We start from the raw sequence: 7,595 nt of genomic DNA on the forward strand, positions 1-7,595 counted from the left end.
GTTTAAATTCAAGAAGACACCCCTCAGAAACACTAGGCCCATGCAACACTCACTACCCCTGGGCATAATGGATGAAAAGTAGGCAAAATAAGTGCAGGCCTCAGACACTGCCTCTCTTCAAAATGGCCCCTTACACCCCAAGCACGTTGCCTGTACCAGCCAGCACTCAAGATGGCCACCACCACCACCCACATGGCCAGTCCACATCAACAGTACACCCCCAAAAAACAGAAAACCAGCCAGAAATCACCACAATCCAATGCCATCCATGATGTTTACATTAAAGAGAGTGAGACCACACCACAGGCACACTCAGTCCATGCACCACCACCCCTGGGCAAAAGGCCACACCAGCAGCCCCAAAAAAACGACAAAAAACAATAAAATAAGCACAATCCCAGCCCATCCATGGCCTCAATGATGTTTAAATTTAAGAAGACACCCCACAGAAAGACTAGGCCCATGCAACACTCACCACTCCTGGGCAAAGGGCCCCACCTGCAGCCCCAAAAAACGACAAAAATCAGCACAATCCCAGCCCATCCATGGCCTCAATGGTGTTTAAATTCAACAAAACAGTTGTATCATGCACCCATAACCAACCCTGGTCCTACTGGATACTGTGGCTACCCACAATATAATTTATTTAATGTTCTGAAAAAGTTCCAAAATTGTAGTTGCAGCAACTGTAATGCCCCAAACAAACTTACTTGTGAAAGTTGATTTCTAATCCAAAAGTGATCCAAAGAAAGTCAAAAAGGCCTCAAATCCAAATATCCAGCAGCACCCACAAAAAGTAATCCTTCCAGCTCCAGATCCAAATGAAAGTGACCAGGAGATGGACAAAGCACTGGGAGGAGCCTGCTGGACAGGAACAGGAAGTTGGAGACTGTGGGGCACTTCCTTCCCTCCCCCCCCCCAAAAATGGACTCCTTGCAAAAAAAAAGGCCATGCAAATGTCAACCTGAGGAGTGATTCTGATAAAAATCATCATTTTCTGAAGGTTTATCCTGTTTGCTGGTGGATTTCTTGTGCAGAATTGCAAAATCTCTATTTCGCGAGTGCGAGATTGTTCCTTTCCGCCGCAACTACGTGTTCGCAATTGCGAACTCTCGCGAGGTGTGCTGTGCAAGGTGGCAAGCCGCGATTACGTATTCCCAGGCGCCAAACTCCCGCGGGATCACGCAGCAAGATCCAAAATGGCGCGGCACTCGCAAAATATGATCGAGAAAAACAACTCGGCAAACGCTTAATGACGGAAAGTGAACGCCGTGCACCACGCCGCACGCCGCGCGCCGCAACCAAGCAAAAAATCCGCCGCAAGCGGATTCACGGATTTTCGACAAATTCGCGAGAGTTCGCGGATTGCGAATTTGCCGAAAATCCGAAAAATCCGCGATCGGAGCGGATTTTACGCCCATGCTTAATCAGGAATACCCTCCTGGACCCACCGGTCGTACGGCAGAGGCAAAGGAACCCTCTTACAGTGTACGCCGTGGATCCAGCTCTTCTTTCCTTGCACTCGTACTGCAGATCGCGTAGATAACAGCACCAAGTAGGGGCCAAGCCAGCGAGGCTGATCGTTCTTTGTCCGCTGAAAATTCTTGATTAGAACCCAGGTACCAGGATCGATGGCATGTCCTGGATCTTCAGATGCCTGAGGCAATGTATCATGAACCTGTTGGTGTAAGACACGTAATTTAGCCGTCAAATCATACAGGTAGTCAAGCAATACAGGGTGTTCGATCTCGCTGAATTTTGTCGGCCTCGGCACTCCCCATATGTTTGCCGGGCGACCGAAAATTATTTCATAGGGACTAAGTCCCACTCGAGAATGCACAGTCATCCTAGTGGACAGGAGTGCTAATGGCAACGCATCAGGCCATTTAAGACCAGAGCTCGCCTGTATCTTGGCAAGTTTTAACTTAAGAGTGCCGTTGTAGCACTCCACTAGACCAGCTGATTGTGGGTGATTTGCAGCGTGGAACTTCTGCCGGATTCCTACACCATCACACACTGTCTTCATCACTTGACCCACAAATTCACTCCCATTGTCACTCCAGACCATTCTCGGCAAACCATACCTAGAGAAAAACTCCTTAACAAGGGCTTTAGCTGTGGACAAGGCAGTATTATCTTTTAGGGGATATGCTTCCACCCATCTCGAAAAGGCGCAAACAACTACAAGTACATACTTCAAATTGTTGCACCTCTCCATGTGGATGAAATCTAGCTGCAAAACCTCGAACGGATACGTCGGAGGCGCAAAGTGACCAGCTGGGGATGGAGTTCCCTTACCAGAATTGTACTTCAGACAAACCATACAATTCTTGACCACATTCTCTGCACACTTAGGAATTCCAGTATTTTGCCATACTGGAGCCAACAGCTTACAAATCCCTTTCACACTGATATGAGCCATTCCATGTGCCATCGTAACCACTGCAAGCACGTACGCATCGGGTAACAACCATCTCTGATGTTCTGACAATTCAACCCAACAACCATTCGCATCCAATTTATCCGTACTCTCTCTCCACACATTCAACTCTCTCTCTCTGTAGCTTCAGCTTGAATAGACTTCACACTTTCTATCGTATCCTCACACATTCCAATATCACCAATCCATCTCGCAGGGCCTAAGACATAGATTCGACTCATCACATCCCTCGCCACTTCTTTCGCGACTTCATCTGCAAACGCGTTACCGCGACCAACGTCATCGGTAACCTTCTTGTGTGCACTGCATATCACAATCGCAACTTGCAACGGCAAGGTAAGTGACTCAAGAAGCTCGTTCACCAACTGACCATTCTGAATCTTCGTTCCATAAGACGTGAGGAACCCACGTTCCTTCCACAGGCATCCAAAACTATGAGCCACACCAAACGCATACTGGCTGTCGGTATATATGGTCACTCTCTTCCCTTTCGATAACACACACGCTCTCGTAAGTGCAATCAACTCTGCTGCTTGAGCTGAATTATGTGGGATACGTGCAGCTTCAACAATCGTATGCAAAGTCGTAACAGCATATGCCGCAGTCATATCACCATTCGGAAGCTTGAAGCATGAACCATCCACCCATAAGGTACCATCACACTTCACAAGAGGAGTGTCCCTAAGGTCTATTCTCCCTTTCGTTTCCTCTTCTGTCCTGAGAAAGCAATCATGCTGTTCAGAAACGTCTGTCTCAACTGAAATTGGCAATAATGTAGCTGGATTTAACGTATTGCATCTCTATGTGCACATGACTCGCTTAGAGTGTCAGCTCATAACCTGACAATCGAGCACTAGTTAAGTGCTGTGTCTTGGTCCTATTTAACAAGGTATCCACTGCATGTGGAACCATCACAATTAGCACATTATTCATCACCAAACCAGCAGACTGTCGAATAGAAACAGCTGCTGCCGCTGTGGCTCTCAAACAACTCGGCAACGCCCTAGCTACCGGGTCTAAAGTCGACGAGAAATATGCACATGGACGTTGCTTGTCCCCAAAAGATTGTGTCAACACTGCCAACGCACATCCCTCTCTCTCGTGGACATACAACGTAAAGGGCTTACTGTAGTCGGGGATACCCAACACAGGAGCCGAACACAATGCATCGCGCAATTCGGAAAAACTTTTCTGACAATCGTCAGACCACGGGAGGGGACTCGGTGTATCTTTACAGGTCAATACCACTAGCGGTTTGGCCAGCAGAGAAAAATTCGGTATCCATTGTCTGCAATATGACGTGAAGCCCAAAAAGGCACGTACGTCTCTCTGTGTAATCGGCACACTCATGTTCGCAATCGCTTGGATTCGTTCTGGGGTCAGTCTTCTTCCCTCCTTCGATAAGAGATGACCTAGGTAGGTCACTTCTTGTCGACAATATTGTAACTTCGAAAGAGACACCTTGTGATGGAAGGCAGACAAATGACGCAACAACGACAAAGTTGCTTCTTTACAAATCTCCTCAGTATCGGCAGCTACTAACAAATCGTCTACGTACTGAAGAAGAGCAACCCCATCGGGTAAAACAATCGTATCAAGCTGTGTTTTCAAAGCCTGGCAATAGATTAATGGACTCTCACAATAGCCTTGAGGAGCGCGTTTGAACCGGAAACTCCGACCTCCTAAAGAGAAGCCAAAGATATCCCTACTCTCCTCGGCAATTGGGATGCTGAAGAAAGCATACTTCAAATCAATCACCGAAAACCAAGTGGCTGAAGCTGGAATCATGGTCAGTAAGACAGTGATATCCGGAACAACAGGAAATTGCGGAACTACTATCTTGTTAACCTCTCTAAGATCGATCACAAACCTGTAAACGGGTGGCTGAGAAGAGTCGGTGCGTTTCAAGACAGGCAAGACAGGACTATTGCACACATTACCTCTTGTTTCCTCAATCACATCTTTCTCAATCAAATCATGGATAATCGCTAGCAACGCTCTTTCACCATCACTAGATATCCTATATTGGGGAATGCGTGGCATTTTAACGTTCGTCTTCAGAGTCACAACATATGGCAGTATCTCCAACAGACCCACATCATTAGGACCAGTAGCCCAAATAGTATCAGGAAGAGAAGACAATTCTGTCGGAAGTTGAACCTTCAACAAATACATAGGAGAGACCACTTTCTTACCCAATGTAAGTTGTACTCCCGACGGAGAACAATACAACGTTGCATACAATCTTTTCAACAGATCCAATCCCAATAAGTTCTCACCACAACCTGTCGTCAGAATAAGGGGTGCTTCCAGTTCACGGGGTCCAACGGAAAGAGACAAAGGATTCGAAATCGGGTTTCTAACTGGGGCGCCAGAAAAACCTACTGAAACGTTTGTTAAGCCAGACAAAGGTGCGCCAGGGAGTTTAGAATGCATAATAGAACTCTTCGTAGCACCAGTATCCAACAGAAAAGGTTCTGACACACCCGATGTAATCACTTCAACATAAGGTCCACTCTGATCTACTGGAACTGAAACAACTCCCTCTCTTTGTCCATGGCTGTCCTAGCAATCATTACCATCCATATTCTCACCTTCGACATAGTAGTCGTCAGCATAGTACTGAGTCGTCCTACCAGACGCATTATTCTGCTGATCGAAACAATTCATTGAATTTTGTGGAGGAAAGGAACGCGCGTTCTGGAGGAACCCTCCACGTCCCCTACCTCTAGAAGCTTGCGGAACACCTCGACCTCTTGCACCAGAGACACCATTCATACGCTGTAACAGAACAGGGCAACTATGTTTAAAATGACCCTCTTCCTTGCAATATGCGCATTGATTAGGGCCTACATGGAAACGCGGTTGAGAAGGCTCAAACCTTTGCGAGTTCCTTTGAAACTGCTGATGTTGCAGATAATCACGTTGGTTATTGCGAGGCGGGTACGCTTACTGTAAAAGAACCTTTGTCTTCAAATCTTTAGTCTTCTTGTCTGCTCTATCCTTCTCATCCTTATCCCTATTTTCATAGTATTGTGCAGTAGCCAATATCTGTGCTGACGAGGAAACAGCCTAAGAACTCTCTGAATCCTTTAACTTAGTACATAATTCGGGAAGTAAATTATGCACAAACTTATCAACAAACAACCGTTGACCACCCTCGGTACTCATGTCTTGACCACTATGGTCAATAAACGTTTCTTCAAACCTAGTGAAGAAATCAGATACGATTTCATCCTTCTTCTGCTTACACGCAGACAATTTGTCCCAATTTACTCTCATTAAAGTTTTCATGTAAGTAATGATCTTACCAGGAAGATCAGCAACTAAAGGCTCAGGTTTAGCACCACCAACTTGTCGCGCATCCGCAGCACCAATATTAACCCATGTATCACCTAACTCCGGCGCATGATCAGTATGACGAATCAAACCCCATAAAGGCTGTGGGACCATATTACCAAACAACATGTCTATATCTGCTAGGTTCATGATGCATGAGTCTGCAGTCTGTGATAATTCCTTATAATACCCTGCAGAATTTTAACGAGGGTCAGGCAAAGTTTGCTTAATCGCCAAAACTTCAGCACGTTTCCACGGAACATGTACCCACACACGTTGAAAAAGAGCTGGTACGGCATCAACTTGATTAGCGACATCAGCCGCAATAGCGTCCTTCCATACAGGAGGAACTTCTCTCATTGAGAAGGAGACTCATTCCTGAACGAAAGCAGCGTCGCTATTGCTCTTTCAACGTCTGGACCCACAATCGTGCCTTTCGCAAACTCGGATTGCACATTGAACAACTCAGGCGCAGTTAGTCCCAGATCACCATCTTCCCATTCCTCACGAATGAACGTGCTCATCTTATCAAAAACATATCTCTGCTTCGGTTCTTCCCATTGACGGAAGACATCCATAACAGACTCTACATCATATCTTAGAGGACGAGTGACCCATTTACGCGCTAAATGATGCTATACTTCCCTTTCTCGGGAATCAGGCAGTTGACTACACAACTGCTTACGCTCTGAAACGGGGGTCGTACTAAATGACCCAAAGAAAGGGAACAAAAGGCTAGTAACAGTATCAGTCATTCTTTGTCGAACAGTAGGAGAGGTTGACAGGACAGGAGATAAAGCGGATTGAGAAAAGGTCAACGTAGGAGCTGTAGCAGAGGAGGTAGTGAGAACAGGCGAAAAAGTCGCAGGAATTAAAGGCAGAGCAGGTAGCAGAGTCGGCAACCCTTGAGAAGGCTGCGCCAGTGGACTAGGAGCCAACTGAAGAGGAGCTGGCGGCTGTGGAATGGCGAGAGGCAAAACAACCGGAGGTTGCGCAACTAAAGGTTGCGAAGGTGCTGTAGCATTCTGAGCATAAGGGGGTGGCGAATTCAACAAATGTGACATCAAAGGATCTTTCACGAGATCCTTCATCGCATCTTGCTGAAGAGGCGGCAAAACTGGATAGCATTTATCAATCGCCATTTTACGTTGCATGTGCAACTGCTCACTCGCTTGTTCTTCTTCATTATCTTTGAACTGTATAGCAGCTTGCATTATCGAAATACCCTTCTCTCGTTTATTTTTCTTCGCTAGTTTAATTTCTTTCTGTTTGGCTTCCTTTCGCCATAGGCGGAAAGAGTCAAACATCGCCGGCCGGGCTTTCTTCTTAAAAAGTCTAACTTCTAGCTTATAGAGTGTCATAACTACCATATTGGGGCCATTTGAGGACACCGTCCTTCCTAGTGTACCTAATCCATACTTCATAATACGCGATGGGGCCCACGCCATGTTTCACATAGAGCTCATAGGTTGGAGTTCCAATCGGAGGAACCGGACACGAGTCCTCCAATCGGGAATCCCTATTACGACCACAACAAAATATTCTTCCAAGTCTGCTAAGACCAGGCATCTTTGCTCTCTAGTCTAGCTTCAAACTTCAAGGGAGTATCGAATACGATAGTCTCGTGAATACACAAGTCCCTCGGCTTTGGAGCTTGCAAGTCCCAAATCAAAGAACCCAAATCAAAGATCCCAAGGGATACCCAAAAACTAAGGACTGGGAGACGCTCCACTCATACTTAACTGAAATATCGATGACGTCGCCAGAAGATCCGTTTATCGTCTCGCTCTACAAATCATCAAAGGCTCCAAGACAG

Source organism: Lissotriton helveticus, chromosome 2_1 (genome assembly GCF_964261635.1).
Source record: "Lissotriton helveticus chromosome 2_1, aLisHel1.1, whole genome shotgun sequence".
In the NCBI taxonomy this organism is placed as follows: domain Eukaryota; kingdom Metazoa; phylum Chordata; class Amphibia; order Caudata; family Salamandridae; genus Lissotriton; species Lissotriton helveticus.